A 22,810-nucleotide genomic window follows, 5' to 3' on the forward strand; every position below is an offset into this window, starting at 1 on the left:
GAAAATGGTCGCTACAGTGCTAAACACGAAATAACATGCTAAATCGTGCTAAATCGCGCTAAGACACATAGCATGTAGCGGCGCTAAAACGTTTAGCTGCAAAAAACAAAGGTCCAAAACTGCATGCCAACCCATCCGCCCAAAAGTCCAATTTCCCCAACAAAGCTAAATACCTAAAGCCTCGTATACGTACGGCAAAACCTAGCCTAAATTCCAGTTTAGCAGTTCCGCATGGAAGCGACGGCGGCGGCTGCCTCTTCCAGCGTGACGTCGGCGTCCGTTGCTTCCTCCCATAGAGTTCTGTCAGCTACTTCCTTCGACTCGAATGTTGGAGACGCCTTAGAAAAATCACCCACCAGGTTAGAACTGACTAGAACCTCCTCCTTATCCCGATTTGTAGATGCGTATATGTATTGAACTATTGATGTGTAGTTCTTCCGATTCTGAATGAGTGCTTTCACCTTTGTTGTTGCCTTCTTGGCTCTAAATCATAATATTAGTATGTGTTAAAAAATGTTGTCTTTAATTAGGTCATGGGAATCTACTTTGAACGATCTGGTTATGCAATTTGTCTGCTGGACAAGATTTTAGTTGCCGAAATCCTTAACATTTGCATGTCTTTTTGAAAAACGCTATTTTATATATAGCGCGTTATAGCGCGCTATAACGTGCATAGCGTTTGGAGATGGTCCTCGCTAAATGAAATAGCACGCTATTTAAAACCCTGGTTTTATCCCTAGTGGCAACAGCACATCCACAACCTTAGAACTTTCTGTCACTGTCCCAGATTTAATGGAGGCATGAACCCACTATCGAGCATAAATACTCCCTCTTGGAGTTAAGAGCAAAAACTTGGCCAGAGCCTCTACTAATAACGGAGAGCATGCAAGATCATAAACAACACATAGGTAATAGATTGATAATCAACATAACATAGTATTCTCTATCCATCGGATCCCGAAAAACACAACATATAGAATTACAGATAGATGATCTTGATCATGTTAGGCAGCTCACAAGATCCGACAATGAAGTACATGAGGAGAAGACAACCATCTAGCTACTGCTATGGACCCATAGTCCGAGGGGTGAACTACTCACTCATCACTCCGGAGGCGACCATGGCGGTGAAGAGTCCTCCGGGAGATGAATCCCCTCTCCGGCAGGGTGCCGGAGGTGATCTCCGAATCCCCGAGATGGGATTGGCGGCGGCGGCGTCTCAGTAAGGTTTTCCGTATTGTGGCTCTCGGTGCTGGGGGTTTCGCGACGAAGACTTTAAGTAGGCGGAAGGGCGGAGTCGGAGGGGTCACGGGGGCCCCACACAGCAGGGCCGCGCGGGCCCCTCCTGGGCCGTGCCGCCCTAGTGTGGCGGCGCCTCGTGGCCCCACTTCGTCTTCCCTTCGGTCTTCTGGAAGCTTCGTGGCAAAATAGGACCACGGGCGTTGATTTCGTCCAATTCCGAGAATATTTCTTTACTAGGATTTACGAAACCAAAAACAGTGAAAAATAGCAAGCGGCTCTTTGGCATCTCGTTAATAGGTTAGTGCCGGAAAATGCATAATTACAACATATAATGTGTATAAAACATGTAGATATCATCAATAATGTGGCATGGAACATAAGAAATTATCGATACGTCGGAGACGTATCAGATGCCGTCTTCTCCTCTCGCGCATTCCTCCCGCTCCTCCCTCGCGCGTCCATGAGATATCTTCATGTCCAGCTCCATGTCCAGCTTCACGTCCGTCTTCATGTCCAACTGCTCCTCTCCTCGTGCGATGCTCGTCTCCTCTTGATACCTGATGATACATAAGTAATAGGACTTAGGCAGTATAAAGTTCTCATCAATCAAAGTATCGTTTAGAAACAAGTTCACCTGTTGTTTTAGTAGCTTCGCACGAGCCCTTGTAATTGGTCCAATCCAAACTTCATTGGACTTGAGCTTCACAGCAGGTTCATCTTCATTTATCAATGACGGAGGTAGTGGTGTAGTAGGGATGTCCTCATCAAGTGAGATTGACAACCTCACTGTAAGTTGGGGTAAAGTGTTTTGGTTGTGTTGTGTGCAGGTCCATGTTGTTGCTGACGCTGGTAGTGCGCCTTGCCACAAGTCAGCTAGCAACACCTTCAGAAGTCACGCCTTTCTCCTACTGGTCGATTAAACCTTGGTTTCTTACTAAGGGAAAATTTTCTACTGTGTTCATCATACCTTCCTTTTGGGGTTCCTCAACGATGTGAAATTTGCGCTCATCAGGTTGCTGATGAGTCTAGTCAACGGAGAGCGGTCTTCTAGATCCGACGCCAGTGGCGGTAATCCCCGTAAACAGACTTCGAAGCTACCTCGCGATGGAGGAGGAGACCAGCAAGAAATGTCTCGAGACCTTGCTTTGGCCTTTACGGAGATGAGTTAAGGGTGGCATGATATATAGCAGCTACTATGTACTTGCTCTCTGCATAACCTTCGGAAGATGATCCGTGTCCAGGCGCTCAACGCGTTTCTCACGGATGCAAAGCACGTCAAGGAAAAAATGGTAGTTGATGCTCTCCCAAGGGCAATCGGTCTCTGCGCCTCCATCAAAGCTTGAAGTGCGATTCTCCACATGAAAAGAGAAGAGGAGACAATGCTTGTGATGATATCACGCAGAAGAAGGTTGATAGAGCTCAGGCAAAACGCGCTAGTCTTGAGTCTAGTGGCTCCGTCGATGGTGAAGAGGCCAGTGGTGCGAATTGTTTTGATCGTCGATTCCGTTAGAAGCAAATGCCTAAAGGATTCAAACTCCCCTCTGATCATTGCAAATACGCTGGAGCTGAAGAGCCAAAGACTTGGTTGAAGGATCATTTAATGATAGTTCAGTGAAATGGATCGAGGCACAAAAACCACTGCCATGCAATCCCTCCAATCCCTCCAGCTACATTTGAGGGGCTCAGCGCAAGCGTGTTTAGAGAGTATCCCCGCAGGATCAGTACATGATTGGGAGGAGTTGAAGCATATCTTCATCCGCAATTTCCAGGTTTGTATCCAGCATCTATCGAGGAGCTACGGGCGTGTACTCAAATTCATAATGAACCTATACATTCATACGTCCAAGTACTTGCTCTTTAATTTTGAGTGGGACATCTAAGCACCACATGTAAAAGATTGGAAAAAAAGCCAGGGCAGATTTGATCATGAGTAGCTTTCCTCGATAGTTCAAGTAGTCCACAATACCACATAGTCTTATTTCCACTCTACGTACCATAGGCAATAAATAATTTGAAGTTGGCTTTGTAAGACCAAGTGGCAAACTCAATAGGTGAAAGGAAAGTTTCCATTTTTGCAATTTAAGGTTCTGGCAAAATGCAATAATAATTTGTCCTCATCCATATTGATAGGAACCATATTAGATTTGCTATAATTGACTCTACCCACTTTGCTCACTCTCGGCGATAACAAGGATCGGATCTGACCACAATCCTCTTATGCTAGATAGTGGGGAAGGGAGGTCTTTGCGACCTGCACGTTTTTTCTTCCAAACCTGGTGGTTCGGGATTGTGGGTTTTGATGATCTGGTGTGAGGGAAGATCGATAGCTACATCCTGGAAAGGGGGCCACATAGATGTAGTATCAAGATTTGGCAATGCATTTCCAGGTGCCTGCGTCAATTCCTCTAGGGGTGGGGGACAAACCTGGGCAAGGAGAAATGCGACTTCCGTGCGTATCTACTTCGCCAGGTAGCTGAACTCGATTCTGTCGTGGACTCATCGGGCCTGGATGAGGAGGGTTGGGCCCTCCGATACCACCTAGAGGACCAACTTGTACACCTCGACGAGGTGGAGGAGGAGTAATGGAAGCAACGTAGTCGACTAAAATGGACGCTACAAGGGGATTCCTGTACGTCTTACTTACATTCCATCGCCAACGGGAGGCGGAGGAAGTGCATGATCCCACATCTTAGGGTAGACAATGGTGAGATAGATGAAGAGATGATGGCCCACATCTATTATTTCTCTTCCGATCTGATGGGATCAGCCGGAGAGGAGAGGGCTTTCTCGTTGGCGCCGCACTTGTGGGACGAACCGGCCAGGATTTCACCGGAGGAGAACCTTGCGCTAGAAGTGATGTTCACTCCGGAGGAACTGGACGAGGTCCTCTCTTCGATGAAACTCGACTCGGCGCCTGGTCCGGATGGGTTCCCGGTGGCTTTCTTTAAGAGGTACCAGGACGTACTTTGAGGTCCCATCCTACAGATTCTGAACGATTTTGTTCTAGGGAGAGTCGACATTGCCCGCTTGAACTTCAGGATTATCTCCCTTATCCCGAAGGTTAAGGGGGCGGACGACATCAAGCAGTTCAGACCTATCGCTCTTATCAATGTTATTTTCAAGTTTGTTGCGAAGGCCTATGTGATTAGATTAGCTCCGCTAGCTCATAGGACGATAGATAGAAACCAAACAACATTCATTAAGGGCAGGTGCTTACACGAGGGAGTGTTGGCGCTGCACAAGATTGCTCATGAATTACGGGTCAAGAAACTCCGAGGACTGCTTCTCAAGCTGGACTTCGGAAAAGCCTATGATAGGGTTAATTGGGAGTTCCTGAGGGAGGTGCTCCTGAGAAAGGGTTTCTCGGCGGTGGTAGTTCACCGGCTGATGCAGTTGGTGTCTGGGACAGACAACTATCAATGTCAATGGGGATATTGGTACATACTTCCGCAACGCTCGAGGAGTGAGGCAAGGGGACCCATTATCCCCACTCCTGTTTGACTTCATGGCTGACTCCTTGGCAACAATTTTGTCTCGTGCCAAGGAAGCGGGGCACCTACAGGGGGTAGTGCCTCACCTCATTCCGGGTGGAGTTACTCATCTCCAATACGCGGATGACACTATGGTCATGATTGAACCGACGCAAATGGGAATTGCGAACCTGAAATTTCTTCTTCTCTGCTTTGAGAACATGTCCGGGCTGAAGATAAATTTCAACAAAAGTGAGGTCATTGTGATAGGGGTCTCCGTTGACGAGAGAGGTAGGGTGGCGAATGCGTTGAATTGCAAGCTAGTGAAAGGACGCAGATGTCGCCTAGAGGGGGGCTGAATAGGCGGTTTAAAACTTTTACGAGATGGGCTCAACAAATGCGGAATAAAACTAGCGTTTACTTTGTCAAGCCCAAAGCCCATATACTATGATTCACCTATGTGCACCAACAACTTATGCTAAGCAATACAAGCAACTATGTGATAGCAAGATATATAACTTCAAGCACGATGGCTATCATAAAGTAAAGTGCATAAGTTAAGAGCTCGGGTATAGAGATAACCGAGGCACGCGGGAGACGATGATTTATCCCGAATTTCACACTCTTGCAAGTGCTAATCTCTGTTGGAGAGGTGCGGTGCCTTAGCTCTCCCGAACACCACAAATGGCCTCACCTTGAGGTGTGGTTGCTCGATGCACACCATCTCCACAAAGGCCTCACCCCAAGATGCGGGAGTCACACCACACACCGAGTGCCACGAAGGCGCCTCACCTTATTCTCCGATGACCCTCGCCACAAAGGCCTAGGTCACGGTTCCACTAAGGGATTTCCTTCGAGGCAGAAACCGGGCCTTACACAAAGCTTGGGGCACGCATCCATAACTTAATTGGAGGCTCCCAAGAAATCACCTCAAGTCTCAAATCCGTCTAGGGTTCTGATGTCTACGGGAGCTTCTATTCTTGTAGACAGTGTTGGGCCTCCAAGAGCAGAGGTTTGTAGAACAGCAGCAAGTTTCCCTTAAGTGGATACCCAAGGTTTATCGAACTCAGGGAGGAAGAGGTCAAAGATATCCCTCTCATGCAACCCTGCAACCACAAAGCAAGAAGTCTCTTGTGTCCCCAACACACCTAATAGGTGCACTAGTTCGGCGAAGAGATAGTGAAATACAGGTGGTATGAATAAGCAGTAGCAACGGCAACGACACCGAGAAAAGTGCTTTGCCCGGAACGAGTAAACAAGCGGTAGTAATGCGGCAGTAGTAACGCGATAAAACAGTAAACAAGCAGCGATAGCGATATTTAGGAACAAGGCCTAGGGAATAGACTTTCACTAGTGGACACTCTCAACATTGATCACATAACGGAATAGATAAATGCATACTCTACACTTTTGTTGGATGATGAACACATTGCGTAGGATTACACGAACCCTCAATGCCGGAGTTAACAAGCTCCACAATAATGCTCATATTTTAGTAACCTTTAGTGTAAGATAGATCAACGAGACTAAACCAAGTACTAGCATAGCATGCACACTATCACCTTCATGCATATGTAGGAGGAATAGATCACATCAATATTATCATAGCAATAGTTAACTTCGCAATCTACAAGAGATCGTGATCATAGCATAAACCAAGTACTAGCACGGTGCACACCTCTGTCACCTTTGCACACGTGCGGGAGGAATAAAACTACTTTAATAACACATCACTAGAGTAGCACATAGATAAATTGTGATACAAACACATTGCAATCATAAAGAGATATAAATAAGCACCTCACTATGCCATTCAAGCTGTGAATAAGTATTACGTGAAATATGGCCTAAGAGACCCACACGGTGCACACACTTGTCACCTTTACACACGTGGGACGAGGAGTCTCCGGAGATCACATAAGTAAAACTCACTTGACTAGCATAATGACATCTAGATTACAAGCATCATCATATGAATCTCAATCATGTAAGGCAGCTCATGAGATTATTGTATTGAAGCACATAGGAGAGAGATGAACCACATAGCTACCGGTACAGCCCCGAGCCTCGATGGAGAACTACTCCCTCCTCATGGGAGCAGCAGCGGTGATGAAGATGGCGGTGGAGATGGCAGCGGTGTCGATGGAGAAGCCTTCGGGGGCACTTCCCCGCTCCGGCGAGGTGCCGGAACGAGACTCTGTCCCCGGATCTTGGCTTCGCGATGGCGGCAGCTCCGGAAGGTTTACGTGGTTTTCGTCGAACGCCCCGAGGTTTTTAGGTCGGGGGCTTTATATAGGCGGAGAGGCGGCGCGGGAGGGCCGACAGGGGGCCACACCATAGGGCGGCGCGGCCCCCCTGCGGCCGCGCCGGCCTATGGTTTGGTGGGCCTGTGGCCCCCTCTCGACCTCTCCGGTGTGTTCGGATGCTTCCGGGGATTCTAAGATCTTTGGCGTTGATTTCGTCCGATTCCGAGAATATTTCGTTACTAGGATTTCCGAAACCAAAAACAGCGAAAAACAGAAGCGGCACTTCGGCATCTTGTTAATAGGTTAGTTCCGGAAAATGCACGAATATGACATAAAGTGTGCATATAACATGTAGATAACATCAATAATGTGGCATGGAACACAAGAAATTATCGATACGTTGGAGACGTATCGGCATCCCTAAGCTTAGTTCCGCTCGTCCCGAGCGAGGTAAAACGATAACAAAGATAATTTACGGAGTGACATGCCATCATAATCTTGATCATACTATTTGTAAAGCATATGTAGTGAATGCAGCGATCAAAACAATGTGTATGACATGAGTAAACAACTGAATCATAAAGCAAAGACTTTTCATGAATAGCACTTCAAGACAAGCATCAATAAATCTTGCATAAGGGTTAACTCATAAAGCAATAATTCAAAGTAAAGGTATTGAAGCAACACAAAAGAAGATTAAGTTTCAGCGGTTGCTTTCAACTTGTAACATGTATATCTCATGGATATTGTCAACATAGAGTAATATAATAAGTGAAATAAGCAAGTATGTAGGAATCAATGCACAGTTCACACATGTGTTTGCTTCTTGAGATGGAGAGAAATAGGTGAACTGACGCAACAATGAAAGTAAAAGAATGGTCCTCATAGAGGAAAAGCATCGATTGCTATATTTGTGCTAGAGCTTTGATTTTGAAAACATGAAACAATTTTGTCAACGGTAGTAATAAAGCATATGCATCATGTAAATTATATCTTATAAGTTGCAAGCCTCATGCATAGTGTACCAATAGTGCCCGCACCTTGTCCTAATTAGCTTGGACTACCCGGATTATCACCGCAATACATATGCTTTAACCAAGTTTCACAAAGGGGTACCTCTATGCCGCCTGTACAAAGGTCTAAGGAGAAAGCTCGCATTTGGATTTCTCGCTTTTGATTATTCTCAACTTAGACATCCATACCGGGACAACATAGACAACGAGATAATGGACTCCTCTTTTAATGCTTTAAGCATTTGACAACAATTAATTCTTTTCTCATTAGAGACTTGAGGATATTTGTCCAAAACTGAAACTTCCACCATGAATCATGGCTTTAGTTAGCGGCCCAATGTTCTTCTCTCACAATATGCATGCTCAAACCATTCAACTCGGTGTAGATCGCCCTTACTTCAGACAAGACGAACATGCATAGCAACTCACATGAAATTCAACAATGAGTTGATGGCGTTCCCCAGTAAACATGGTTATCGCACAACAAGCAACTTAATAAGAGATAAAGTGCATAAGTACATATTCAATACCACAATAGTTTTTAAGCTATTTGTCCCATGAGCTATATATTGCAAAGGTGAATGATAGAATTTTAAAGGTAGCACTCAAGCAATTTACTTTGGAATGGCGGGAAAATACCATGTAGTATAGGTATGGTGGACACAAATGGCATAGTGGTTGGCTCAAGTATTTTGGATGCATGAGAAGTATTCCCTCTCGATACAAGGTTTAGGCTAGCAAGGCTTATTTGAAACAAACACAAGGATGAACCGGTGCAGCAAAACTCCCATAAAAGACATATTGAAAACATTATAAGACTCTACACCGTCTTCCTTGTTGTTCAAACTCAATACTAGAAATTATCTAGACCTTAGAGAAACCAAATATGCAAACCAAATTTTAGCATGCTCTATGTATTTCTTCATTAATGGGTGCAAAGTATATGATGCAAGAGCTTAAACATGAGCACAACAATTGCCAAGTATCACATTACCCAAGACATTTATAGCAATTACTACATGTATCATTTTCCAATTCCAACCATATAACAATTTAACGAAGAGGAAACTTCGCCATGAATATTATGAGCTAAGAACACATGTGTTCATATGAACCAGACGGAGCGTGTCTCTCTCCCACACAAGCATGATGTAATCCAATTTATTCAAACAAAAACAAAAACAAAAGCACACGAGACGCTCCAAGTAAAGCACATAAGATGTGACCGAATAAAAATATAGTTTCAAGAGAAGGAACTCGATAATTTATCGATGAAGAAGGGGATGCCTTGGGCATCCCCAAGCTTAGACTTTTCACTCTTCTTGATCGTAGTATATCATCCTCCTCTCTTGACCCTTGAAAACTTCCTCCACACCAAACTCGAAACAACTCATTAGAGGGTTAGTGGACAATAAAAATTAACATGTTCAGAGGTGACACAATCATTCTTAACACTTCTGGACATTGCATAAAGCTACTTGGACATTAATGAATCAAAGAAATTCATCCAACATAGCAAAAGAGGCAATGCGAAATAAAAGGCAGAATCTGTCAAAACAGAACGGTCCGTAAAGATGGATTTTATTAGGCCACCGAGACTTGCTCAAACGAAAATGCTCAAATTGAATGAAAGTTGCGTACATATCCGAGGATCACTCACGTAAATGTGCATAATTTTCTGAGTTACCTACGAGAGAATTAGACCCAGATTCGTGACAGACAAAGAAATCTGTTTCTGCGCAGTAATCCAAATCTAGTACTTACTTTACTATCAAAGACTTTACTTGGCACAACAAAACTCAAAACTAAGATAAGGAGAGGTTGCTACAGTAGTAAACAACTTCCAAGACACAAATATAAAACAAAGTACTGTAGCAAAATAACGCATGGGTTATCTCCCAAGAAGTTCTTTCTTTTTAGCCATTAAGATGGGCTCAGCAGTTTTAATGATGCACTCGCAAGAAATAGTATTTGAAGCAAAAGAGAGCATCAAGAGGCAAATTCAAAACACATTTAAGTCTAACATGCTTCCTATGCATAGGAATCTTGTAAATAAACAAGTTCATGAAGAGCAAAGTAACAAGCATAGGAAGATAAAACAAGTGTAGCTTCAAAAATTTCAGCACATAGAGAGGCATTTTAGTAACATGAAAATTACAACCATATTTTCCTCTCTCATAATAACTTTCAGTAGCAACATGAGCAAACTCAACAATATAACTATCACATAAAGCATTCTTATCATGAGTCTCATGCATAAAATTATTACTCTCCACATAAGCATAATCAATTTTATTAGTTGTAGTGGGAGCAAATTCAACAAAGTAGCTATCATTATTATTCTCATCAAGTGTAGGAGGCATAGTATAATCACAACAAAATTTACTCTCCATAGTAGGTGGCATCAAAAGACCACTATCATTATCATCATCAGAAATAGGAGGCAAAGTATCATCAAAGAAAATTTTCTCCTCAATGCTTGGGGGACTAAAAATATCATGAAAACCAGCTTCCCCAAGCTTAGAACTTTCTATATCATTATCAACAATGGTGTTCAAAGCGTTCATACTAATATTACTACCAGCATGCAAATAAGATTTCATAGGTTTTTTAATTTTCGCATCAAACAATCCATGTTTTAAATCAGGAAATAGAATAAGAAGCTCACTCTTGTACATTATGCCAAACTAGTGTAAACAAGAAACAACAAGATGCAATTGCAGGATCTAAAGGAAATATCTTCGAGCACACACACAACGGCGCCAGAAAAATACTTTACCTAGGACCGTAGTATGAGTGCCTTTTTACCTTTCCTCCCCGGCAACGGCGCCAGAAAAGTGCTTGATGTCTACGGGAGCTTCTATTCTTGTAGACAGTGTTGGGCCTCCAAGAGCGAGAGGTTTGTAGAACAGACGGCAAGTTTCCCTTAAGTGGATACCCAAGGTTTATCGAACTCGGGGAGGAAGAGGTCAAAGATATCCCTCTCATGCAACCACTGCAACCACAAAGCAAGAAGTCTCTTGTGTCCCCAACACACCTAATAGGTGCACTAGTTCGGCGAAGAGATAGTGAAATACGGGTGGTATGAATAAGCGAGTAGCAACGGCAACGACACCGAGAAAAGTGCTTTGCCCGGAACGGTAAACAAGCAGTAGTAATGCGAGCGGTAGTAACGCGATAGAAACAAGTAAACAAGCAGCGATAGCGATATTTAGGAACAAGGCCTAGGGAATAGACTTTCACTAGTGGACACTCTCAACATTGATCACATAACGAGAATAGATAAATGCATACTCTACACTTTTGTTGGATGATGAACACATTGCGTAGGATTACACGAACCCTCAATGCCGGAGTTAACAAGCTCCACAATAATGCTCATATTTTAGTAACCTTTAGTGTAAGATAGATCAACGAGACTAAACCAAGTACTAGCATAGCATGCACACTTGTCACCTTCATGCATATGTAGGAGGAATAGATCACATCAATATTATCATAGCAATAGTTAACTTCGCAATCTACAAGAGATCGTGATCATAGCATAAACCAAGTACTAGCACGGTGCACACCTTGTCACCTTTGCACACGTGCAGGAGGAATAAAACTACTTTAATAACACATCACTAGAGTAGCACATAGATAAATTGTGATACAAACACATTGCAATCATAAAGAGATATAAATAAGCACCTCACTATGCCATTCAACCGTGAATAAGTATTCTGTGAAATATGGCCTAAGAGACCCACACGTTGCACACACTGTCACCTTTACACACGTGGGACGAGGAGTCTCCGGAGATCACATAAGTAAAACTCACTTGACTAGCATAATGACATCTAGATTACAAGCATCATCATATGAATCTCAATCATGTAAGGCAGCTCATGAGATTATTGTATTGAAGCACATAGGAGAGAGATGAACCACATAGCTACCGGTACAGCCCCGAGCCTCGATGGAGAACTACTCCCTCCTCATGGGAGCAGCGGCGGTGATGAAGATGGCGGTGGAGATGGCAGCGGTGTTGATGGAGAAGCCTTCCGGGGGCACTTCCCCGCTCCGGCAGGGTGCCGGAACAGAGACTCCTGTCCCCCAGATCTTGGCTTCGCGATGGCGGCGGCTCTGGAAGGTTTCTGTGGTTTTCGTCGAACGCCCCGAGGTTTTTAGGTCGGGGGCTTTATATAGGCGGAGAGGCGGCGCGAGGAGGGCTGACAGGGGGCCACACCATAGGGCGGCGCGGCCCCCCTCGGCCGCGCCGGCCTATGGTTTGGTGGGCCTGTGGCCCCCCTCGACCTCTCCGGTGTGTTCCGGATGCTTCCGGGGATTCTAAGATCTTTGGCGTTGATTTCGTCCGATTCCGAGAATATTTCGTTACTAGGAGTTACGAAACCAAAAACAGCGAAAACGAGAACCGGCACTTCGGCATCTTGTTAATAGGTTAGTTCCAGAAAATGCACGAATATGACATAAAGTGTGCATATAACATGTAGATAACATCAATAATGTGGCATGGAACACAAGAAATTATCGATACGTTGGAGACGTATCAGGTTCCAAGAACCCAAGAGTAGCAACTTTCTTGCTTTCACTTACACGAATCACCGTGGAGAACTCAAACCGATGCACCAAATGCAATGGCAAGAACACCACAAAGATGCTCAAGTACTTCTCTCTCAAATTCCAACAAAGCTACAAAAGCTATTGGGGAATAAGAGATGAAGAACAAATAGGAGGAGAAACACCAAATTTCTCCAAGATCTAGATCTAGTGGATTCCCCTCACAAAGAGAGGGATTTGATTGGTGAAAATGTAGATCTAGATCTCCTCTATCTTTCTCTCAAATAGATGGAAGATTCATGGGAGGGAGAGGGAGATAGCAAGCTCAAAGAAGGTCAACAATGGGGGCAAAAACGAGCTCTAACGGATGGGTAACATTGGGGAAGAAGACCCCCTTAAATAGGGGAAGAGAAATCTGCCCGTTATGCACAAAACTCGTCAAAACCGGAACTTCCGGTCATTTGGGGCGGTGCTTCCGCCCCCGGAAGTACCGGCCAACTTCCGGGTGAAGTAGGGCGCCCCGGAATGCTCCCGGTATGATTTCTGCGTGCAGAATCAGCATTTCCGGAAGTTCACGGGAAGTAGGGCGGAAGTTCCAGCCACCGTAACTTCCGGCCAAAAAACTGCTTCACGAAAATTTGAAGAACTTTTGCATTCGGACTCCGATTTTGATGATCTTGGGCTCGTTTCGAAGCTAGTAACAATCTCTACAAGATCATGCAGGGAACCATCATAGTCCAGTAAGGTAGGTGATACGTCTCCGACGTATCGATAATTTCTTATGTTCTATGCCATATTATTGATGATACCTACATGTTTTATGCACACTTTATGTCATATTCGTGCATTTTCTGGAACTAACCTATTAACAAGATGCCGAAGTGCCGGTTCCTGTTTTCTGCTGTTTTTGGTTTCGAAATCCTAGTAACGAAATATTCTCGGAATTGGACGAAACGAAGACCCGGGGGCCTATTTTGCCACGAACCTTCCGGAAGACCGAAGAGCATACGAAGTGGGGCCATGAGGTGGCGACACCACATGGCGGCGCGGCCAAGGGGGCCGCGCCGCCCTATGGTGTGGGCCCCTCGTCGGGCCCCGACTGCGCCCTTCCGCCTACTTAAAGCCTCCGTCGCGAAACCCACGATGCGAAAAACCACGATACGGAAAACCTTGCGAGACGCCGCCGCCGCCGATCCCATCTCGGGGGATTACGGGAGATCTCCTCCGGCACCCTGCCGGAGAGGGGATTCATCTCCGGAGGATTCTACACCGCCATGGTCGCCTCCGGAGTGATGAGTGAGTAGTTCACCCCTGGACTATGGGTCCATAGCGGTAGCTAGATGGTTGTCTTCTCCTCATTGTGCTTCATTGTCGGATCTTGTGAGCTGCCTAACATGATCAAGATCATCTATCTGTAATACTCTATGTTGTGTTTGTCGGGATCCGATGGATAGAGAATACCATGTTATGTTAATTATCAATTTATTACATATGTGTTGTTTATGATCTTGCATGCTCTCCGTTACTAGTAGAGGCTCGGCCAAGTTTTTGCTTTTAACTCCAAGAGGGAGTATTTATGCTCGATAGTGGGTTCATGCCTGCATTGACACCGGGACGAGTGAAGAAAGTTCTAAGGTTGTGTTGTGCTGTTGCCACTAGGGATAAAACATTGGCGCTATGTCCGAGGATGTAGTTGTTGATTACATTACGCACCATACTTAATGCAATTGTCTGTTGCTTTGCAACTTAATACTGGAAGGGGTTCGAACGATAACCTGAAGGTGGACTTTTTAGGCATAGATGCAGTTGGATGGCGGTCTATGTACTTTGTCGTAATGCCCAATTAAATCTCACTATACTTATCATGTCATGTATGTGCATTGTTATGCCCTCTCTATTTGTCAATTGCCCGACTGTAATTTGTTCACCCAACATGCTTTTATCTTATGGGAGAGACACCTCTAGTGAACTGTGGACCCCGGTCCATTCTTTAATACTTGAAATACAAATCTGCTTGCAATACTTGTTTTACTTGTTTTCTCTGCAAACAATCATCTTCCACACAATACGGTTAACCCTTTGTTACAGCAAGCCGGTGAGATTGACAACCTCAGCTGTTTCGTTGGGGCAAAGTACTTTGGTTGTGTTGTGCGGGTTCCACGTTGGCGCCAGAATCTCTGGTGTTGCGCCGCACTACATCCCGCCGCCATCAACCTTCAACGTGCTTCTTGACTCCTACTGGTTCAATTAAACCTTGGTTTCTTACTGAGGGAAACTTGCCGTTGTACGCATCACACCTTCCTCTTGGGGTTCCCAACGGACGTGTCAACTACACGCATCAAGCAAATTTCTGGCGCCGTTGCTGGGGAGATCAAGACACGCTGCAAGGGGAGTCTCCACTTCTCAATCTCTTTACTTTGTTTTTGTCTTGCTTTATTTTATTTACTACTTTGTTTGCTGCATTATATCAAAACACAAAAAAATTAGTTGCTAGTTTTACTTTATTTACTTGTCTTGTTTGCTATATTAAAAACACAAAAAAATTAGTTTACTTGCATTTACTTTATCTAGTTTGCTTTATTTACTATTGCTAAAATGGCCAACCCTGAAAATACTAAGTTGTGTGACTTCACTAGCACAAATAATAATGATTTCTTATGCACACCTATTGCTCCACCTGCTACTACAGCGAGAATTCTTTGAAATTAAACCTGCTTTACTTGAATCTTGTTATGCGAGAGCAATTTTACGGTGTTAGTTCTGATGATGCTGCTGCCCATCTCAATAATTTTGTTGAACTACGTGAGATGCAAAAGTATAAAGATGTAGATGGTGACATTATAAAATTAAAATTGTTTCCTTTCTCATTAAGAGGAAGAGCTAAAGATTGGTTGCTATCTCTGCCTAAGAATAGTATTGATTCCTGGACTAAATGCAAGGATGCTTTTATTGGTAGATATTATCCCCCTGCTAAAATTATATCTTTGAGGAGTAGCATAATGAATTTTAAACAATTGGATAATGAACATGTTGCTCAAGCTTGGGAAAGAATGAAATCTCTAGTTAAAAATTGCCCAACCCATGGATCGACTACTTGGATGATCATCCAAACCTTCTATGCGGGACTAAATTTTTCTTCGCGGAATTTATTGGATTCAGCTGCTGGAGGTACCTTTATGTCCATCACTCTTGGTGAAGCAACAAAGCTCCTTGATAATATGATGGTTAATTACTCTGAATGGCACACGGAAAGAGCTCCACAAGGTAAGAAGGTAAATTCTGTTGAAGAATCCTCCTCCTTGAGTGATAAGATTGATGCTATTATGTCTATGCTTGTGAATGATAGGACTAATGTTGATCCTAATAATGTTCCATTAGCTTCATTGGTTGCTCAAGAAGAACATGTTGATGTAAAATTCATTAAAAATAATAATTTCAACAACAATGCTTATCGGAACAATTCTAGTAATAACTATAGGCCATATCCTTATAATAATGGTAACGGTTATGCTAATTCTTATGGGAATTGTTACAAAAATAATAGGAATACACCCCCTGGACTTGAAGCCATGCTTAAAGAATTTATTAGTACACAAACTGTTTTTAACAAATCTGTTGAGGAAAAGCTCAATAAAATTGATATTCTTGTTTCTAGAGTTGATAGTCTTGCCTCTGATGTTGATCTTTTGAAATTGAAAGTTATGCCTAATAGGGATATTGAAAATAAAATTGTTACTACAGCAAATGCCATCCAAGTTAGAATTAATGAGAATATAAGATTAATGGCTGAAGCTGCGTGCTAGGTGGGATAGAGAAGAAAATGAAAAACTAGCTAAAAAGGAAAATGTAGCTAAAGTTTGGACTATTACCACCACTAGCAATGCTAATGATTCATATGTTGCTGCACCTCCTACTATTAATGGTAAAATAATTGGTGTTGGCAATGCTTCAACTCCTAGTGCAAAGCGCGCAAAATTACTCGAAACTGCTAAAGCTCTTTGAAACCGCTCGTGATAAAGCTGCTGAAATTTTTTCCAACCTTGGGGATGATAATCCCATTGCTTTAGATTGTAATGATTTAGATTTTGATGATTGCCACATCTCTGAAGTTATAAAGTTCTTGCAAAAACTTGCTAAGAGTCCCAATGCTAGTGCTATAAACTTGGCTTTCACAAAACATATTACAAATGCTCTCATAAAAGCTAGAGAAGAGAAACTAAAACTTGAAACTTCTATTCCTAGAAAGATAGAGGATGGTTGGGAGCCCATTATTAAAATGAGAGTCAAAGATTTTAATTGTAATGCTTTATGTGATCTTGGTGCAAGTATTTCTGTTATGCCTAAAAAAGTCTATGCTATGCTTGACTTGCCACCATTGAAAAATTGTTATCTGGATGTTAATCTCGCTGATAATGCTAAAAAGAAACCTTTGGGGAGAGTTGATAATGTTCATATTATGGTTAACAATAACCTTGTCCCCGTTGATTTTGTTGTCTTGGATATTGAATGCAATGCATCTTGCCCCATTATATTGGGAAGACCTTTTCTTCGAGCCGTTGGTGCTACTATTGATATGAAGGAAGGTAATATTAAATATCAATTTCCTCTCAAGAAAGGTATGGAACACTTCCCTATAAAGATAATGAAGTTACCTTATGATTCTATTATTAGAACAAATTATGATGTTGATGCTTCGTCTCTTGATGTTACTTGAGTTACACTTTCTGCGCCTAGGCTGAAAGGCGTTAAAGAAAAGCGCTTATGGGAGACAACCCATGTTTTTACTACAGTATTTTTGTTTTAAATTTGTGTCTTGGAAGTTGTTTACTATTGTAGCAACCTCTCCTTATCTTAGTTTTGAGTTTTGTTGTGCCAAGTAAAGTCTTTGATAGAAAAGTAAGTACTAGATTTGGATTCTTGCGCAGTTCCAGATTTCTTTGCTTGTCACGAATCTGGGTCTATCTCCCTGTAGGTAGCTCAGAAAATTAAGCCAATTTACGTGCATGATCCTCAGATATGTACGCAACTTTCATTCAATTTGAGCATTTTCGTTTGAGCAAGTCTGGTGGCCTAATAAAATCCATCTTTACGGACTGTTCTGTTTTGACAGATTCTGCCTTTTATTTTGCATTGCCTCTTTTGCTATGTTGGATGAATTTCTTTGATCCATTAATGTCCAGTAGCTTTATGCAATGTCCAGAAGTGTTAAGAATGATTGTGTCACCTCTGAACATGTGAATTTTTATTATGCACTAACCCTCTAATGAGTTGTTTCGAGTTTGGTGTGGAGGAAGTTTTCAAGGATCAAGAGAGGAGTATGATGCAATATGATCAAGGAGAGTGAAAGCTCTAAGCTTGGGGATGCCCCGGTGGTTCACCCCTGCATATTATAAGAAGACTCAAGCGTCTAAGCTTGGGTATGCCAAAGGCATCCCCTTCTTCATCGACAACATTATCAGGTTCCTCCCCTGAAACTATATTTTTATTCCGTCACATCTTATGTACTTTGCTTGGAGCGTCGGTTTTTTTTTGTTTTTTGTTTTGTTTGAATAAAATGGATCCTAGCATTCACTTTGTGGGAGAGAGACACGCTCCGCTGTAGCATATGGACAAATATGTCCTTAGGCTCTACTCATAGTATTCATGGCGAAGTTCCTTCTTCGTTAAATTGTTATATGGTTGGAATTGGAAAATGCTACATGTAGTAATTCTAAAATGTCTTGGATAATTTGATACTTGGCAATTGTTGTGCTCATGTTTAAGCTCTTGCATCATATACTTTGCACCCATTAATGAAGAAATACTTAGAGCTTGTTAATTTGGATTGCATATTTGGTTTCTCTAGAGTCTAGATAACATCTAGTACTGAGTTTTGAACAACAAGGAAGACGGTATGGAGTCTTATAATGTTTACAATATGTCTTTTATGTGAGTTTTGCTGTACCGTTCATCCTTGTGTTTGTTTCAAATAACCTTGCTAGCCTAAACCTTGTATCGAGAGGGAATACTTCTCATGCATCCAAAATACTTGAGCCAACCACTATGCCATTTGTGTCCACCATACCTACCTACTACATGGTATTTATCCGCCATTCCAAAGTAAATTGCTTGAGTGCTACCTTTAAAATTCCATCATTCACCTTTGCAATATATAGCTCATGGGACAAATAGCTTAGAAACTATTGTGGTATTGAATATGTACTTATGCACTTTATCTCTTATTAAGTTGCTTGTTGTGCGATAACCATGCTTACGGGGACGCCATCAACTATTCTTTGTTGAATATCATGTGAGTTGCCATGCATGTCCGTCTTGTCCGAAGTAAGAGAGATCTACCACCTTTATGGTTGGAGCATGCATATTGTTAGAGAAGAACTTTGGGCCGCTAACTAAAGCCATGATTCATGGTGGAAGTTTCAGTTTTGGACATATATCCTCAATCTCATATGAGAATAATAATTGTTGCCACATGCTTATGCATTAAAGAGGAGTCCATTATCTGTTGTCCATGTTGTCCCGGTATGGATGTCTGATGTCTACGGGAGCTTCTATTCTTGTAGACAGTGTTGGGCCTCCAAGAGCAGAGGTTTGTAGAACAGCAGCAAGTTTCCCTTAAGTGGATACCCAAGGTTTATCGAACTCAGGGAGGAAGAGGTCAAAGATATCCCTCTCATGCAACCACTGCAACCACAAAGCAAGAAGTCTCTTGTGTCCCCAACACACCTAATAGGTGCACTAGTTCGGCGAAGAGATAGTGAAATACGAGGTGGTATGAATAAGCGGTAGCAACGGCAACGACACCGGAAAAGTGCTTTGCCCGAACGATGAAACAAGCGGTAGTAATGCGGCAGTAGTAACGCGATAGAAACGAGTAAACAAGCAGCGATAGCGATATTTAGGAACAAGGCCTAGGGAATAGACTTTCACTAGTGGACACTCTCAACATTGATCACATAACGGAATAGATAAATGCATACTCTACACTTTTGTTGGATGATGAACACATTGCGTAGGATTACACGAACCCTCAATGCCGGAGTTAACAAGCTCCACAATAATGCTCATATTTTAGTAACCTTTAGTGTAAGATAGATCAACGAGACTAAACCAAGTACTAGCATAGCATGCACACTTGTCACCTTCATGCATATGTAGGAGGAATAGATCACATCAATATTATCATAGCAATAGTTAACTTCGCAAGCTACAAGAGATCGTGATCATAGCATAAACCAAGTACTAGCACGGTGCACACACTTGTCACCTTTGCACACGTGCGGGAGGAATAAAACTACTTTAATAACACATCACTAGAGTAGCACATAGATAAATTGTGATACAAACACATTGCAATCATAAAGAGATATAAATAAGCACCTCACTATGCCATTCAACCGTGAATAAGTATTCCGTGAAATATGGCCTAAGAGACCCACACGTTGCACACTCTTGTCACCTTTACACACGTGGGACGAGGAGTCTCCGGAGATCACATAAGTAAAACTCACTTGACTAGCATAATGACATCTAGATTACAAGCATCATCATATGAATCTCAATCATGTAAGGCAGCTCATGAGATTATTGTATTGAAGCACATAGGAGAGAGATGAACCACATAGCTACCGGTACAGCCCCGAGCCTCGATGGAGAACTACTCCCTCCTCATGGGAGCAGCAGCGGTGATGAAGATGGCGGTGGAGATGGCAGCGGTGTCGATGGAGAAGCCTTCCGGGGCACTTCCCCGCTCCGGCGGGTGCCGGAACAGAGACTCATGTCCCCCGGATCTTGGCTTCGCGATGGCGGCGGCTCCGGAAGGTTTACGTGGTTTTCGTCGAACGCCCCGAGGTTTTTAGGTCGGGGGCTTTATATAGGCGGAGAGGCGGCGCGGGAGGGCTTACGGGGGCCCACACCCTAGGGGGCGCGCCCCCCTTGGCCGCGCCGGGGTGTGGTGTGGTGGCCCTGCCCCCCTTCTCCGGCGGTTCTCGTGTGTTCCGGATGCTTCGGGTAAAATAGGAACACTGGGCGTTGATTTCGTCCGATTCGAGAATATTTCGTTACTAGGATTTCCGAAACCAAAAACAGCGAGAAAACGAGAGCCGGCACTTCGGCATCTTGTTAATAGGTTAGTTCCAGAAAATGCACGAATATGACATAAAGTGTGCATAAAACATGTAGATAACATCAATAATGTGGCATGGAACACAAGAAATTATCGATACGTCGGAGACGTATCAATGTCTAAGTTGAGAATAATCAAAAGCGAGAAATCCAAAATGCGAGCTTTCTCCTTAGACCTTTGTACAGGCGACATGGAGGTACCCCATTGTGACACTTGGTTAAAACATGTGCATTGCAAAGATCCGGTAGTCCAAGCTAATTAGGACAAGGTGCGGGCACTATTAGTATACTCTGCATGAGGCTTGCAACTTGTAAGATATAACTTTCATAACTCATATGCTTTATTACTACCGTTGACAAAATTGTTTCATGTTTTCAAAATAAAAGCTCTAGCACAAATATAGCAATCGATGCTTTCCTCTTTGAAGGACCATTCTCTTTACTTTTATGTTGAGTCAGTTCACCTATTTCTCTCCACCTCAAGAAGCAAACACTTGTGTGAACTGTGCATTGATTCCTACATACTTGCATATTGTACTTGTTATATTACTCTATGTTGACTATTATCCATGAGATATACATGTTACAAGTTGAAAGCAACCGCTGAAACTTAATCTTCCTTTGTGTTGTTTCAATACCTTTACTTTGATTTATTGCTTTATGAGTTAACTCTTATGCAAGACTTATTAATACTTGTCTTGAAGTACTATTCATGAAAAGTCTTCGCTTTATGATTCACTTGTTTACTCATGTCATTACCATTGTTTTGATCACTAGATTCACTACATATGTTTAAAAATAGTATGATCAAGGTTATGATGGCATATCACTTCAGAAATTATCTTTGTTATCGTTTTACCTGCTCGGGACGAGCAGAACTAAGCTTGGGGATGCTTGATACGTCTCCGACGTATCGATAATTTCTTATGTTCTATGCCATATTATTGATGATACCTACATGTTTTATGCACACTTTATGTCATATTCGTGCATTTTCCGGAACTAACCTATTAACAAGATGACGAAGTGTCGGTTCTCGTTTTCTGCTGTTTTTGGTTTCAGAAATCCTAGTAACGAAATATTCTCGGAATTGGACGAAACGAAGACCCGGGGGCCTATTTTGCCACGAACCTTCCGGAAGACCGAAGAGCATACGAAGTGGGGCCACGAGGTGGCGACACCACATGGCGGCGCGGCCAAGGGGGGCCCGCGCCGCCCTATGGTGTGGGCCCCTCGTCGGGCCCCCGACTATGCCCTTCCGCCTACTTAAAGCCTCCGTCGCGAAACCCCTGATGCGAAAAACCACGATACGGAAAACCTTGCGAGACGCCGCCGCCGCCGATCCCATCTCGGGGATTACGGAGATCTCCTCCGGCACCCTGCTCGGAGAGGGGATTCATCTCCCCGAGGACTCTACACCGCCATGGTCGCCTCCGGAGTGATGAGTGAGTAGTTCACCCCTGGACTATGGGTCCATAGCAGTAGCTAGATGGTTGTCTTCTCCTCATTGTGCTTCATTGTCGAATCTTGTGAGCTGCCTAACATGATCAAGATCATCTATCTGTAATACTCTATGTTGTGTTTGTCGGGATCCGATGGATAGAGAATACCATGTTATGTTAATTATCAATTTATTACATATGTGTTGTTTATGATCTTGCATGCTCTCCGTTACTAGTAGAGGCTCGGCCAAGTTTTTGCTTTTAACTCCAAGAGGGAGTATTTATGCTCGATAGTGGGTTCATGCCGCATTGACACCTGGGACAGGTGACGAAAGTTCTAAGGTTGTGTTGTCTTGTTGCCACTAGGGATAAAACATTGGCGCTATGTCCGAGGATGTAGTTGTTGATTACATTACGCACTATACTTAATGCAATTGTCTGTTGCTTTGCAACTTAATACTAGAAGGGGTTCGGACGATAACTCGAAGGTGGACTTTTTAGGCATAGATGCGGTTGGATGGCGGTCTATGTACTTTGTCGTAATGCCCAATTAAATCTCACTATACTTATCATGTCATGTATGTGCATTGTTATGCCCTCTCTATTTGTCAATTGCCCGACTGTAATTTGTTCACCCAACATGCTTTTATCTTATGGGAGAGACACCTCTAGTGAGCTGTGGACCCCGGTCCATTCTTTAATACTTGAAATAC

This window comes from Lolium rigidum, chromosome 5 (genome assembly GCF_022539505.1).
Source record: "Lolium rigidum isolate FL_2022 chromosome 5, APGP_CSIRO_Lrig_0.1, whole genome shotgun sequence".
Classification (NCBI taxonomy): Eukaryota; Viridiplantae; Streptophyta; class Magnoliopsida; order Poales; family Poaceae; genus Lolium; species Lolium rigidum.